At 48.5% G+C, this 15,874-nt stretch overlaps 1 protein-coding gene across 2 annotated transcripts in view; it reads left to right on the top strand.

Annotated features, from left to right (window-relative positions):
- LOC141092544 (actin-like protein 6A) overlaps window positions 1-15,874 on the top strand; it is a 72,008-nt gene that overhangs the window by 19,287 nt on the left and 36,847 nt on the right. The gene's annotated exons all lie outside the window — the stretch shown is intronic.

The following is a 15,874-nucleotide window of genomic DNA, read 5'->3' as shown; positions in this document are numbered from 1 at the left end:
GTAAACCCCCCCTGACCCAACACAGAAACTTTACCTCATCCAGCATCATGACAACCAGCACAGCAGAGTCCTGCAGACAATGAGGCGCCTGATCATGTGACCCATGACTCCTCCCCTCCTGTGACCTCATCACAGGTCCTGTGTGCACAGAAAAGGACTTCATTGCAGGCAGGAGGGCGAGGATGGGGTGCATTAGGGGGTGGCGGCTCAGTGCGGGACGCGGGGGGGGGGGTCAAAAGCGGGACTATCCCGTGAGAGAATCGGCACGGTTGGGAGGTATCACGGTCTGACCTGTCGGGCCCCTCACTACTACCGGGCCCAGTCGCAGTGGCGACCGCTGCGACTGTGGTAGTTACGCCCCTGCCAACAGTGCTGCAGCCAATCACTGAACTTAGTGGCTTTGCCTGTGTAGATCACATAGAAGATGCTGATCGCAATGGTTGGCAAACAGAGACCGAGGCAGTGCCAGGGACTTAGAGCTGGACCTAGAGAGGGTATTAGTCTGCTTATATAAATATATATATGCAGTCAGCTCTCAACAGTTTGGGTCTAATTAAGGTAAGGACGGGTTTTGGACTCTATAACCGTTTATTATGAAACTGCACAAAGCTGAATTTTATACTTTTTTAGAAACGAAAATGACAGCAAACTGTCCTACCCACCCCCCCCCATTCCCTTATTTAAAGATATCACAGCACATACAAACCTGGATCTTCCTAAGTTCTCAGTCAGATGTCAGTACTTTTTCATATATGTTTGAAGTTTCATCAGTGTTTGGCCAGTGATTTTCATGTATGAAAAAATAAATACATAAATTGATGTCATCCATGTGTTATCCGTGATTTTTCTCTGACCCTTAGATTTGTATGGGTGATTTTCATCCATCACGCTAATAAAATGGACATGTCTCCATGATTCTTTTTGCAAACGGAGAGTTCTCAAAAAACATGGAAATGTGAACAGTTCCATAGAATTTAGTAGGTACATGATAGAACATGTACGTGAAAAATATATACATCTGAATGAGGCCTAACAATTTTTAGTTTAGTCATCACCTCATACCCACATGCAAGATGTCTCGTGTCTTCTCTATCTCTTTTGCAACTTCCTACCTCTTTCCATCCAGGAAACCAGCCCTCAAAACTACACCATGTTCCAAATTATTATGCAAATTGTTTTTAAGTGTCATAGCGGTTTTTTTTTTTTCTTAATGAAACCCATTGATGGTATTGTGTCTCAGGGTTCTTTGGATCAATGAAATCAATCTCAGATACCCATGATAATTAGTTTGCCATGTGAGCCCAATAAAAGGAAAACTGGATGTTCCACACTATTGAGCAGGCAACAGTTTTCAACATGGGAAAGAAAAAGGATCTCTCTGCTGCCGAAAAGCATCAAATAGTGCAATGCCTTGGTCAAAGGAGGAAAACTTTAGCGTGATCATTGTACTGTTAAGAGATTTTTGGCTGATTCTCAGCACAGACGTGTTCATGCTGATAAAGGCAGAATGAGGAAGGTTTCTGCCAGGCAAGTTCATCGGATTAAGAGAGCAGCTGCTAAAACGCCATTACAAACCAGCAAACAAATATTTGAAGCTGCTGGTGCCTCTGGAGTCCCTTGAACCTCAAGGTGTAGCATCCTTCAAAGGCTTGCTGTGGTTCATAAACCTACTATTCGGCCACCCCTAAACAGTGCTCACAAGCAGAAATGGTTGCAGTGGGCCCAGACATACATGAAGACAAATTTTCAAACAGTCTTGTTTATTGATGAGTAGTGTTGAGCAATACCATCCGTGTACACGTGTGCTCGGCGTCGCAACTGCGCACGCCTGGATAGGCTGCAACCGCAAATATCGCATGCGCGATGCAGGACGCTAAGCTGCTGGAAAGATGGAGCTTGTGCACGCTGGCGCTAGCGCAGGTGATGACAGAATACCACTCACTCCCACTACTAGTAATGGGAATGTGGACAGAGCAGGAGACATTGCCGGACACACATCAGGGGATCAACTGACGTGACTGAGCCCCAGTAACACAGGAACAAGTGTGGATTGTGCAGACGCCACTTCAGAGCAGTAACTGGTGGGGTTGGAGGCATTGCTGTCCACACAGGCAACATTGCCGTCCACACAGCAGGGGAGCAGCTGGCATTACTGAACCCCACTAACACAGGAGCTAGTGTTTTTCTCTGTGCAGACGGCACTTCTGAGCAACAACTGGCTGTGTTGAAGCCCAGGGATTACAGTTCAGGTGGTAGAAACATGAATACAACAGGAGACCTGGATACTGTTGCCAACCAATTATTTATTCTGGAAGAGGACTGGCAAATTCTGGCGAGATCCAGGCCTTGTTCATTTTCAGAAAAGTAAGCCGGTAAACATTATCGGAGGACTGTCGCGTGCGACGGTCTGTTAGTACACCACCTGCAGCAATAAAGACGAGTTCCGATAATACACTGGCAGCAGGGCAAGCCAGCACCTTCAATGCATACTGGCTAAGCTCTGGCCATGTATCCAGCTTAGAGACCAAAACTTGAAGGGGGAAGAGCCGTCTGGGAGTACACTGACAGGGCAAGACATGTAGTCTGTCACCATCTGACGGAAACGTTGCCTCCTGCTGACTGGAGCCGTCTGTAATGGTGTAGACATTTGTGGCGGGCACACAAAACTTTGCCACATTTGGGCCATACTGGTCTTGCCTTGTGCTGAGGCGCTGCCTCTGCTCCCTCTTTGTGCAGAGCTTCCTCCACTGCTTCGACGCACAGAGCTGCTTTGTAAAGCACTAGCAGCACTGCTCTCGGGTGGAATGGAGAACATGATGGACTGCACCAGTGTCTCTTGGTACTCCCGCATTTTATGCTCCTGGTTCAACGGTGTTATGAGGCTTTGTAAGTTGTCCCGGTAGCGAGGATCTAGGAGGGTGTACACCCAATAATCAGCCGTGTTGAGAATGTGGGCGATGCGGCGGTCGTTTCTCAGGCACTGCAGCATGAAATCAACCATGTGCTGCAGACTCCCAACTGCCCAAGAAACGCTGTCCCTTGCTTGAGGCGTCATCTCTGCCTGCTCTGCATCACCCCACCCTGGCTGGACATACTGACTACAGCATTGTGTACCTCCCTCCTCTGGAGAGATGTCTTCCTCCTCCATTGACTCCTGCTCACAAAGTGTCCCCTGCCTAGGCCTTTGTGAGGAACCACGTAGCGCAGACTGTCCAGAAGCAGATGGCATTTGTGACTCCTCATCCTCCACCTCTTCCAAAACCTCCTCCCTTAGTGCTTGCAGTGTTTTTTGCAGCAGGCAGATAAGGGGGACAGTCATGCTGACTAGTGCATCATCTGCACTCGCCATCTGCGTGGAATCATCGAAGGCACGCAAAACGAGGCAGATGTCCTTTATAGAGGCCCACTCAGTGTTGCTGAAGTGTGACCGGCGCGCAGTGCGACTTGTTTGCGCCTGATGCAGCTGGTACTCTATTTCTGCTGCCTGCTGCTCACACAACCACTCCAACATATGTAACGTTGAATTCCACCTGGTGGGTAGGTCACATATGATGCGATGTTCCGGAAGGCGTAATCGGCGCTTCAGAGCTGCAATGCGCGATCTTGCCGTGCTGGAACGCCGCAAGTGAGCGCACTCTATGCGGACCTTGTGCAGCAGTGCATCAAGATCCGGATAGTCCCTCAGAAAGCTCTGCACAACCAAGTTGAGCATATGTGCCAGACATGGGATGTGAGTGAGGTTGCCTAAGCCCAGAGCTGCCACCAGATTTCGGCCATTGTCACACACTACCAAGCCTGGCTGGAGATTCGCTGGCACAAACCACACGTCGCTCTCCTTCTTGATGGCATTCCAGAGCTCCTGTGCTGTGTGGCTTCGATTCCCCAAAGAAATTAATTTCAGTACGGCCTGTTGACGTTTGGCCACGGCTGTGCTCATATCAGTCGTAACAGGCTCCTGCAGCGCTGATTCTGAGGAACTGGAGTATGAGGAGGAGTCTATGTGTACAGACTGGATTCCTGCAATCCTTAGAGTTGGCAGAACACGTACAGCGCCACTCTCTAGATCTGTACCCGGCTCTACAACATTGACCCAATGGGCAGTGAAGGAAAGGTATCGTCCCTGTCCATGAGTACTGGTCCACGCATCGGTGGTCAGGTGGACCTTGCTACTGACGGCGTTTAGTAGCGCATGTTTAATTTTTGCCTCCACATGCTTTTGCAGGGCAGGGACGGCTTGCCTGCTGAAATAAAAGCGGCTGGGCACGGTGTATTGTGGGACTGCCAATGCCATGAAGTTCCGGAAGGTGTCAGTCTCCACCAGCCTGAATGAGAGCATTTCAAGGGCCAGTAATTTGGCAATGCCAGCATTCAGAGCCTGTGCTCGGGGATGGTTTGCCGAGTATGGCCGCCTTTTCTCCCATGCCTGTGCTAAAGATGGCTGTAGAGTGCCCTGGGAGTGTGAGGATGAACGAGAACGTGGTGCTGTGGGTGGAATGTCACTGGGTCTCTGGACAACAGTGCCAGAGGTTCTTCCATGATGATCCTGTGAGGAAGCCAAACCAGCTGTGTGTGAGCTGGAGGAAGAAGCGACAACACGAGCTGAAGAGGTGGTAGGTGGTGCTGTAGGTTGGCCTACATCATCAGTGTGTCTTTATAACTCCACCACGTGCTTGCTCCGCACATGTTTCCACATATTTGTGATATTGAGGTGCTGACACTTTTCCCTCTTTTGACTTTCTGATGACACAGCTTGCATTTGACAAAGCAAATGTCATCTGCAACTGTGTCAAAAAAGGACCACACACTGCAAGTCTTGGGAGCGCTCGTTTTGGCTTTTGTAAAAGGAATGCTCCTAACGGGTGCCGAAGTGGAGGCTACAGGCAACCAAGTCTGCCCCCTCCCTCTCGTTTTGGCCGTTCGGGGAATCTCTTTCTCAGAGCTGCTCCCACCACCTTTCTGTTCCTCACGCCATGATGGGTCAAGGACCTCATCATCTACACTCCCCTCATCAAACACCGGCTTCTCCTGGGTAGTCTCGCCAGCACCGTACGCACCAGAAAGTGGCACCTGAGTCTCGTCATCATCTGATGCGTACTGAGGTGTGCTGACCATAGGCACTGGCCCACCCGCCTCTTCAGATTCAGAGGGACAAAGCAGTTGCGCATCACTGCATACTCCCTCTTCTTCACTTTCTGGAATGCTGCTTGGCTGGCCCCCTTTCCAAGCCAACAGATTCAGAGAACAGAAGTAGAGACTGTGATGGCTCCTGTACAGGGCTTTCTGACTGCCTGGGCAATTTGGCAGGTGGTGAAGAGACAGATGGTTGCTCTTCAGTGCTCTGGCCCTGAGAGGACGTGGAAGTCATTGAAGTCGATGCGTTAGCTGCCATCCATCCGACAACGGCTTCAATTTGTTCGTCCCGCAGCAGTGGGGTACGGCGAGGTCCTACAAAGCTGCGCATGAAGGACTGTTACCTGGTAAAACTGGGGGATGCTGACTCACTGGTGCCCGCAGCAGGCAGAGTGTGTGGACTACACTTTAATATGAGCTAATGTGGCCTACACCACTGTCAAGTGGAGTGTTTGGTGAACTTTATTTTGTTTTTTTTCAAAAAAACAAAAAGGATGTGACCAAATATTTGAAAGCGATAGTATCACAAACTTTTTGGAGCTATTACAATGCAGGAAGGTAACCTAGAATGCAAAAGATGAGGCTCCAAAAAAATAGGGTAATACTAATCTGGCTGCGGCTGAAGGGCACAAGCCAGAAAAAAGGCTCCTCTATCTACTCCTATAGTGTTTGCAACCAACCAATGTAGATGGATACGGATGGAGGCACACTAATAGGAGAATGAAAAATGAGCTGCAATTAAAGAAAAATATGTATGAGGCAGTGACGCACGCTGAGCGGCCTACAACCAGACTTAGCTGCAGGACACACTACAGCGTGAGCTGCGCTCACACACAGAGACCTCTCAGACAGCCGTGAACAGTGCAGATAACTGGGCGCTAGCACTGAAAGGCTGCAGAGAGGCTCCGCTGTCTACTCCTATAGTATTTGCAACCAACGTATATAGATACGGATGGATGCACACTAATAGAATGAAAAATCAGCAGCAATAAAAGAAAAATATGTATGAGGCAGTGACGCACGCTGAGCGGCCTACAACCAGACGTGGCTTCAGGACCCACTACACAGTGTGAGCTGCACTCACAAAGCCCTTGCAGACAGCTGTGAACACTGCTGCAAGGAAAAAGAAAGCTACAGTGGTGGATTATGTAGCCTGGGTAAAGCACAATATGATTTGGAAAATCGATATCTCTAACTGTCCCTCAGAGTCTTGAACAGCAGCCTGTCCCTAACTGAATTCACAGCAGACTGAACCCTAAATGGCGGCGGCGGCTTTTATAGTGCATCATTACCTCATTTCAGCAGCCAATCACTGCCATGCCATTACTTAACATGCCTACATGCCTAACAGGATGTGCCCACACTTCTGAGGATTGTCATTGGCTGAATCAAATCAAACTGGCTCACAGCATTATGGGAACTTCCGATTCCGGTATTCGATATGCTAAAAGTATTGGAATTCCGATACCGTAAATATCAGCCAATACTTGCGGTATCGGAATGCTCAACACTACTGATGAGTGTTGAGCAACCCTGGATGGTCCAGATAGATGGAGTAGTGGTAGGTTGGTGGATGGTCACCATGTCCCAACAAGGCTGAGACGTCAGCAAGGAGGTGGAGGAGTCATGTTTTGGGCTGGAATCATGGGGAAACAGCTGGTAGGGCCCTTTAAGGTTCCTGAAGGTGTGAAAATGACCTCTGCAAAGTATATAGAGTTTCTGACTGACAACTTTCTTCCATGGTATAAAAAGCAGAAATGTGCCTTCAGGAGCAAAATCATCTTCATGCATGACAATGCACCATCTCATGCGGCAAAGAATACATCTGAGTCATTGGCTGCTATGGGCATAAAAGGAGAGAAACTCATGGTGTGGCCACCATCTTCCCCTGACCTCAACCCTATAGAGAACCCTTGGAGTATCATCAAGCAAAAGATCTATGAGGGTGGGAGGCAGTTCACATCAAAACAGCAGCTCTGGGAGGCTATTCTGACTTCATGCGAAGAAATACAAGCAGAAACTCTCCAAAAACTCACAAGCTCAATGCATGCAAGAATTATGAAGGTGATATCAAAGAAGGGTTCCTATGTTAACATGTAACTTGGCCTGTAATAATAATAATCTTTATATAGCGCCAACATATTCTGCAGCGCTTTACAGTTTCAAAACACAAGTCATAAGTAATGACGTTAACAATACAATAATGAAAGCAAAATAAGATAAGACGACCCTGCTCATGAGAGCTTACAATCTACAATGAGGTGGGGGAGATACAAAGTACAGGTGTGTATTTACAAGGATGTATTTACAATGATGGTCCAGCCATCTTGAGGGAGTGAGGGATAGATGGAGATAGTCAATGGGCTACACACGCACACTTACACATAAAATGACTTTGATTAGTGAACATGATAGGCCGTTCTGAACAGATGCGTTTTGAGGGAGCACCTAAAACTGTGCAAATTGTGGATAGTCCTAATTTCTTGGGGTAGAGCATTCCAGAGGATTGGCGCAGCGCGGGAGAAGTCTTGGAGTCGGGAGTGGGAGGTGCGGATTAGTACAGAGGTTAGTCGAAAGTCGTTTGCAGAGCGCAGCGGTTGGTTAGGCCGATAGACATAAATGAGGGAGGAGATGTAGGGGGGTGACGCACTGTGGAGAGCTTTATGGGTGAGAACAAGTACTTTGAATTGGATCCTATAATGAATGGGCAGCCAGTGTAACGTTTGGCGAAGAGCGGAGGCGTCCGAGTACCGATTAGCCAGATGGATTACCCTGGCTGCTGCATTAAGTATGGACTGTAGAGGGGAAAGTCGAGTAACGGGGAGGCCAATTAATAGAGCGTTGCAGTAGCCCAGGCGGGAGTGGATCAATGTGCCAGTGAGGGGTTTTGTTGTTTCCATGGTGAGAAAAGGGCAGATTCTGGAGATGATCTTTAGGTGTAAGCGGCAAGAGATTGCACATGGGATGTGAAGGAGAGCTTGGTGTCAATCATAACACCCAGACAGCGTGTTATTGTGTTGCCACCCAGGCCCGGATTGGCAATATAACCAACTGGGCATTTTCCCGCTGCCGCTTGCCAGTTGCTGCGGCCACTGTTGCTCCTGCCGCCGGCCCTCTGCGGGCATGCAGTGATAGTTTCCAAGTTCCTCCCGCACTGCAGGGAGATAAGCTGCCACGCCCCCCCCACGCACCCCATCCTCGCACCCCCCCCACGCACCCCATCCTCGCACCCCCCCACGCACCCCATCCTCGCCTTAGCATGAGACCCCCTCCCCCCGCAGCCACTCACAGCGTCGCGCTCGCTTGCCTGCTCGCTCTGTTCGCAGGACCTGTGATGAGGTCACAGGAGGGGAGGAGTCAGGGGGTCACATGATCAGGAGCCTTTGTCCAGACCCCCGATCATGTCACCCCTGACTCCGCCCCTCCTGTGACCTCATCACAGGTCCTGTGCGCTCAGCCTTGCCTCTACCGTCTGCAAGACTCTGCTTTGCTGTTGTCATGGTGCTGGTTGAGGTAAGTATGTGTGGGGTCAGGATTTACAGTGTGGATGTAGTAGCAGAGCTGTGTGTGTATGAGGTGTACGGAGCGGAGCCGTGTGTACGAGGTGTACGGAGCGGAGCCGTGTGTGTACGAGGTGTACGGAGCGGAGCAGTGTGTGAACGAGGTGTACGGAGAGGAGCCACACGTGTACGAGGTGTACGGAGCGGAGCCGTGTGTGTACGAGGTGTACGGAGCGGAGCCGTGTGTGTACGAGGTGTACGGAGCGGAGCCGTGTGTGTACGAGGTGTACGGAGCGGAGCCGTGTGTACGAGGTGTACGGAGCGGAGCCGCGTGTGTACGGAGAGAAGCCGCGTGTGTACGAGGTGTGAGGAGAGGAGCCGCGTGTGTACGAGGTGTGAGGAGAGGAGCCGCGTGTGTACGAGGTGTGAGGAGAGGAGCCGCGTGTGTACGAGGTGTGAGGAGAGGAGCCGCGTGTGTACGAGGTGTGAGGAGAGGAGCCGCGTGTGTACGAGGTGTGAGGAGAGGAGCCGCGTGTGTACGAGGTGTGAGGAGAGGAGCCGCGTGTGTACGAGGTGTACGGAGAGGAGCCGCGTGTGTACGAGGTGTACGGAGAGGAGCCGCGTGTGTACGAGGTGTACGGAGAGGAGCCGCGTGTACGAGGTGTACGGAGAGGAGCCGCGTGTGTACGAGGTGTACGGAGAGGAGCCGCGTGTGAACGAGGTGTACGGAGAGGAGCCACGCGTGTACGGAGAGGAGCCACGCGTGTACGAGGTGGACGGAGAGGAGCCACGCGTGTACGAGGTGGACGGAGTGGAGCCGTGTGTGTATGGAGTGGAGCCATATGTGTACGGGATGTACGGAGCGGAGCCAAGTGTGTACAAAGCATACAAAGCAGGCTTTTCCTACGGACACAGGAGTACACGGCGGAGCCCCGAGGAGCATTTTAAAACACACACATGACGTTCCACCTGAAGTGATGTGCTGGAAGCTGACCGGAAATGAGATAATTTCTTGAGGAGATTGTGACGGAACCAGGAATGCTTCAGATCCATCACCATGTCCTCCTCCGACAGCGCAGACAGCAGGATCGCCTTGGAATCGGGGATGCCGGCCATGTGAGCGGATCATGATATGTCTTGCATCGGGAGGCTCAGGTGGGCACTACAATGGGAGCCGGGCTGCTATAGTATCTTTGTAGAATCTTTCTTTATTTCTTTCTCTCTTTTTCTTTCTTTCTCTGTTCTTTCATTCTCTGTTTTGTCTTTCCCTCATTTTCTTTCTCTCTCTGTTCTTTCTCTCTCTAATCTTTCTTTCTCTCTCTGTTCTTTCCTCTTTCTTTCTCTGTTCTTTCTTTCTTTACTTCTTTCTTTCTCTCTCTGTTCTTTCTCTGTTCTTTCTTTCCCCTTTCTCGCTCTCTCTGTTTTCTTTTTTCTCTCTCTCTCTGTTTTCTCTCTTCCTTAGTGCCAGTCAGTGTGCCCATAATGCCAGCCACTGTGCCCTCAGTACCAGTCAGTGTGATCAGCAGTGCTAAATGGGTGCGATTAGGTGTGGACATGGGTGTGACTAGTTGTGAAATGGGTGTGGCTGGGCGTGGCCAAAAATTTGCAGCTGCGTGCGCCGCAGTCTTTGTCCATCTTTCCCTTCTTCAAAAGTTGGGAGGTATGATAGAGGCAGCTATGACCAGGGGGTCTGGTTGCCCAATAAAGAGCAGTTCTGCCAGGAATTCTGTAATCATGCATACAAAAGGGGACAGAGATTTGGGAGGAGTACTGTACCTAAAAGCAATAAATAGGACTGAGCTGAAATACTGGGCACAGCTCTGACTACATGTTATATAGTCGTGTTAATCTCCTCTCACTTCTTGTAAACTACAAGTGTACAAAGATATTATATAGTCACCATGTGACTAGTGGGCCTGTGTAACTTCAAATGCCAGGGCTGAATTTTAGTCCCAGTCCGGCCCTGGTGCCACTCACGGAGAGGGAAATGTCAGCTTTAGGGAAGTTAGTAGACGGCGGGAGCAGAAGTTCAGTTTTTGAGAGGTTAAGTTTCAGATAGAGAGCAGACATGATGTTGGAGACTGCAGACAGTCACTGGCGTTCTGTAGTACCGCGGGGGTAAGCTCAGGGGATGTGTATAGTTGTGCGTCATCAGCATAAAGATGGTATTGAAAGCCAAATCTGCTGATGGTCAGTCCAATTGGGGCCATGTAGAGAGAGAAGAGAAGGGGGCCAAGGACTGAGCCCTGAGGTACCCCGACAGTGAGAGGAAGAGGAGATGACGTGGAGCCAGTGGACAAAACACTAAAGGACTGGTCAGAAAGATAGGAAGACAACCAGAAGGGCGGTGTCCTTAATGCCTAGAGAGTAGGAGACAGTGGTCAACAGTGTCGAAAGCTGCAGAAAGTGGTCACCGTTACATTTTGCTGTCAGAAGGTCATTGGTTACTTTGATGAGGGCAGTTTCAGTCGAATGTAGGGGGCGGAAGCCAGACTGTGAAGGGTCTAGGAAGGAGTGAGTGGAGAGGTAACGGGTAAGGCAGTAGACTAGGCGCTCCAAAAGTTTGGAGATGAAGGGGAGATTGGAGACTGGTCTGTAGTTGTTTGTGCAAGATGGGTCGAGAGCGGATTTCTTTAGTAATGGAGTAACGATAGAGTGTTTGAAGGAGGATGGGAAAATGCCCGAGGAGAGGGAGAGATTAAAGATTGCAGTTAGGCGAGTTTTGACATTATGCTTTCCCTATACCAGAAATCCACTGCCTCAGAGTAACCCTGGACTCTGTCCTCTCCTTCAAATAACACATCCAAGCTTTCACCACGTCCTACCTCTTCCAACTTAAAAATATTTCCAGAATCCGTCCTTTCCTCATCTCCTGCCTCGACTACTGCAATATCATCCTCTGTGACATCCCTACTAACACTCTTGCACCTCTCCATTCCGTCCTTAACTCCACTGTTTGACTAATCCACATCTCTCCTCCACAAATCCCCTCATTGGCTTCCAATTCCCCAACATATTCAGTGCAAACTAGTATCATTGACCTAAAAAGCTATCCATAATCTATCTCCTCTTGGTCGATTTGCATTTGCCTGGTCAATATAGAGATATAGACATGAATACCTTCAACCTTACCTGGTGCAGTCTCCAGCACAGAGAACACCTCTCCTTTAGCACTTGTGAATATGACGCCAGGTTTGCTACCACACTGCTGGCAGAGGACAGGTGTGTCACTAGGCCATTCAGAGCGGACCGGTGTCTGAGCTTCTGCTTTATCTTCTCTTCCTCTGCAATGGCCACATTATCAAGTGTCTTCTTTAGATTTTCCTGCAACTTCTTGATATCATCCAAGAATTTTTCTTCCCTAGTAAGTTTCTGTGGCTCAGCAATGTGTGAGGTTGGAGAACCTGTCAGCAGCTGCTCTACAGTCATATTTTTCAAGCTTTCTGGGATCTTTATAGCCTCCTTTAACTGTTAGGATGTTTTGGCGTTAAATAGCTTTTTTTGTTCAGTGAATGTGACCTCCTAATGCTGCAAATTCCACAAATGAGCATTTTCAGTTCTTTAAAACATATCAAATGTTTAGAAATTCTACTGTGCCTAATAATTTGGAACAGTGCATTTTGAGTTTTTATTCATTTTGGAGATTATACTGTTATCATTGGGAGGTTTCTTCAATAAAATTCGATGTATACTCTATCGGGTGATGACTTTTATTAGACTGTCATTTGCACCGACCACTGAGGAAAATCAGAGAAAAATATCATTTGCATAATAATTTGGAACATGGTGTAGAGTTGAGCGAACTTGTTCGGATTCGGTTCTGAATGCAATCAGAATCGAATATTGTTTTTGCAATATTTGTCAAACACAGCCGAATGTCATTAGAGTCAATGGGAGATGAAATTACCGAATATGTTCGGAACCGATCATTATACATTTGGCACGAATAGTGTTCAAATATGGCTCGAATATTTACATTTGGATTTGGCGACCAAATCCAAACAAGTTCGCTCAACTCTACTCAAAACCTTCAAGCACTCATTGAAAGCTTTCCTCTTGTTAGGAACGGCGGAAAGCACTAAACAAAAATAAATAATAAAGTGCGTTCGCCGCTCGGGGTCCACCGTGCAGTAGGTGTTGCACCGCTGCTAGGTAATGGCAGACACACAATATGGCGGTATATCGCGCACGGGTTGAACGTCACCCAAGTGCGGTAAGCAAACTCTGTTTGCTCACAGAGATATCAGCAGAGGTAAAGACAAAAGGCTGAGCCTGTTAGTGTCACAGGACTCAGGTAAATGCACACACGGTATCTGGTCACAGGAGCAGGACCCAAGACAGAGGAGCTGCGTCCATCTAGACCTACCGTGCGTGCGGCGTCGCTACTGCGGACGCCAAAGTGGGCTGCAACTGCAGCGCGCCATAGAACACTGCCGCTAGTCGACAAAGCAAGGAAGCAGGCGCAATGTCGGATGCTAGCACTGTGGATGATGCTGTAGTGGCTTGAGGCTTGCCACGCGCTGGCGCTGACTCTAATCCAAGTCCCTGTACACATTTGTAATATCAAAGGAAGGGGATCTTAATGAGTCATTCGCAGGTTCATACATTCATTATCATTCACACAGTAGCAACTAGAGACTATACTAGCGCATGGCTGAACGGTCATGCGCACTTTTTATAGCCGGGACCTTCTGGAAGCTTCCAGATCTCCAAGATGGACCAATGTGATCTGGAGCAGGACCTGGGCACATAAGATAAGATAATCCTTTAATCGTCCTACCATGGGGAAATTCAGAGCATTACAGCAGCAAGGCAGGAACAAGTACAGATACAGATGCATAAAGGCATTACATTGACAGTAGGTAGGTACATATGCGAAGAAAAAAAAAAAAATGTAACCGGACTGTCACAACTTTGGATCTATCAGTTCTCTGTTTGGGTCGTTCTCTGTTTTGGACAGTGCTGGTTATACAGCCTAACTGCAGCAGGAAGGAAGGACTTTCGATAGCGCTCCCTCTCACATTTAGGATGAAGTAGCCGGTCACTGACAGTACTGCACATCTTTGTCACGGTCTCATGCATGGGATGGGAATCATTCTGCACCATGTAGCTCACCTTGGCCAGTATCCTCCTGTCGCCTACTTCCTGAACTGGGTCAAGGGGGCATCCCAGGACAGAGCTGGCCCTTCTAATCAGTTTGTCCAGCCTATTCCTGTCCCTGGCTGATATGCCACTACCCCAGCACGCCACACCAAAGAAGATGACTGATGCCACAACAGAGTTGAAGAAGGATGCAAGGAGTGCCCCTCTAACTCCGAAGGCTCTCAGCCTTCTGAGCAGATAAAGCCTGCTTTGGCCCTTCCTGTACACTGCATCCAAGTGATGGGCCCAGTCAAGCTTATTATTGAGGATCACACCAAGGTACTTATAGGTGTCGACTATCTCAATGTCATTTCCCTGAATGTTCACCACTACTGGTGGATTTTTGCCCTTGCGAAAGTCCACCACCAATTCCTTGGTCTTCCCGGAATTAATCCTAAGGTGGTTCTTCTGACACCACTCCACAAAAGCTTGGTTAGTATCTCTGTACTCTCTTTCATCTCCTCCTGTCATGAGGCCTACTATTGCAGAGTCATCAGAATACTTCTGCAAGTAGCAGCTAGATGAGTTGCACCTAAAATCCGCAGTGTACAGTGTGAAGAGAAAAGGGGCAAGAACTGTACCTTGAGGTGCCCCTGTATTGCAGATCACTGTGTCTGACACACTGTCCCGAACCTTTACAAACTGAGGTCGGTTCGTGAGGTAGTTAAGGATCCAGGTGTTGAGTTGGAGGTCCACACCAACAAGGCCCAGCTTGTCTCTCAGTAGACCTGGCTGTATGGTGTTAAAAGCACTAGAGAAATCGAAGAACATTATTCTCACAGTGTTCCCAGGTTTCTCCAGGTGAGAGAGAGTCCTATCTAGAAGGTGGATAATGGCATCATCCACACCAATGCCCGGCCTGTAGGCAAACTGGAGAGGGTCCATATCCGAGCTCACTAGAGGACGGAGACGTGTGAGAATCAATCTCTCTAATACCTTCATCAGGTGTGATGTCAATGCTACAGGTCTATAGTCATTAAGGTCTTTCGGATAAGGTTTTTTCAGAACTGGTACCACACACGATAATTTCCACAGTTGTGGTACTATACCCATTCTCAGGCTCATATTGAACAGATATGTAATGATCTCACTCAGCTGGTGCCCGCAGGTTTTGATTAGCCTTGCACTGATGCCGTCAGGACCTGCAGCCTTCAAAACTTTGATCTTATTCAGTTCTTTTTCAACCTGGGTACTTGTGAAGAACAGACCCTGGCTCAGTTGACAAGTTGCAGCAGGGGGTGAGGTTATTGTAGCAGAGAGGTATGAATGGTATGCAGGGGCAGGAGCAGCCCCTGTGATACATTACTCCCGATCTCCAATGGGAGATCGTCTCGTGAGCATGCCCAGTGGGAGAACAGAGGGACTTAGTCTCTGGAGCAATCTGCTGCAAAGCAATCTCCTCTGCGGTAGATAGACAGCAGGAGACCATAGAATGTGAGGCTCTGGATTCCTGCAGAGCAGATGCAGAAACCTGACGCCTAACCCCTCTGCCACTGGATTTTCACTGAACAGCAACGCTCCTCGCAATCAGGTTTTGTAGGGAAGACTATGAAGGGGCCAAAGTACTGATAGAGCCTTCATTCTCAGGATCAGTTTCATCAGTTGGATTAGACTCCACTGCCAGACCGCTCTGACCAATATGCATCTCTCCTGATGAACCCACAGCAGGGGGAAACGCGTTGAGAGTGTGCGAACTATATCTGAGGAATGATGTTATCATGGACTTTTTGGCTAAGATAATGAAGGAGTATATATTCATAGATAAGTACTGTTTTTCTTTATGAATGGGCTTATTGTTGTCAATATCTGGTGAATTAAACTAGGGGTATGGTATATATCTAATATCTGAAGTGGCTGTGGTGCCCCTGATAACTTACACTGGGATATGTGAATCTGGCATGTTCAGTGATGCTTTTGATTGCTATGATAATTTCTGACAATTTGATACCAGATAAGCCTGTTTTGTTTGCCTACTATTGATTTATCACTTTGCTCAATGGGCAGGTTTTATCTAGGCACTTGCTGTGAGGATTTATATATATTCCATATACATAAACATAGTGGTTTTGGGAAAGGTCATAATTTGCTACAAATTTATATGT

This window comes from Dendrobates tinctorius, unplaced genomic scaffold (assembly GCF_039654945.1).
Source record: "Dendrobates tinctorius isolate UK_male_01 unplaced genomic scaffold, ASM3965494v1 ptg000060l, whole genome shotgun sequence".
Classification (NCBI taxonomy): Eukaryota; Metazoa; Chordata; class Amphibia; order Anura; family Dendrobatidae; genus Dendrobates; species Dendrobates tinctorius.
Note: the sequence above shows the minus strand (reverse complement) of the source record. Positions and strands in the feature narration are given on the sequence as shown.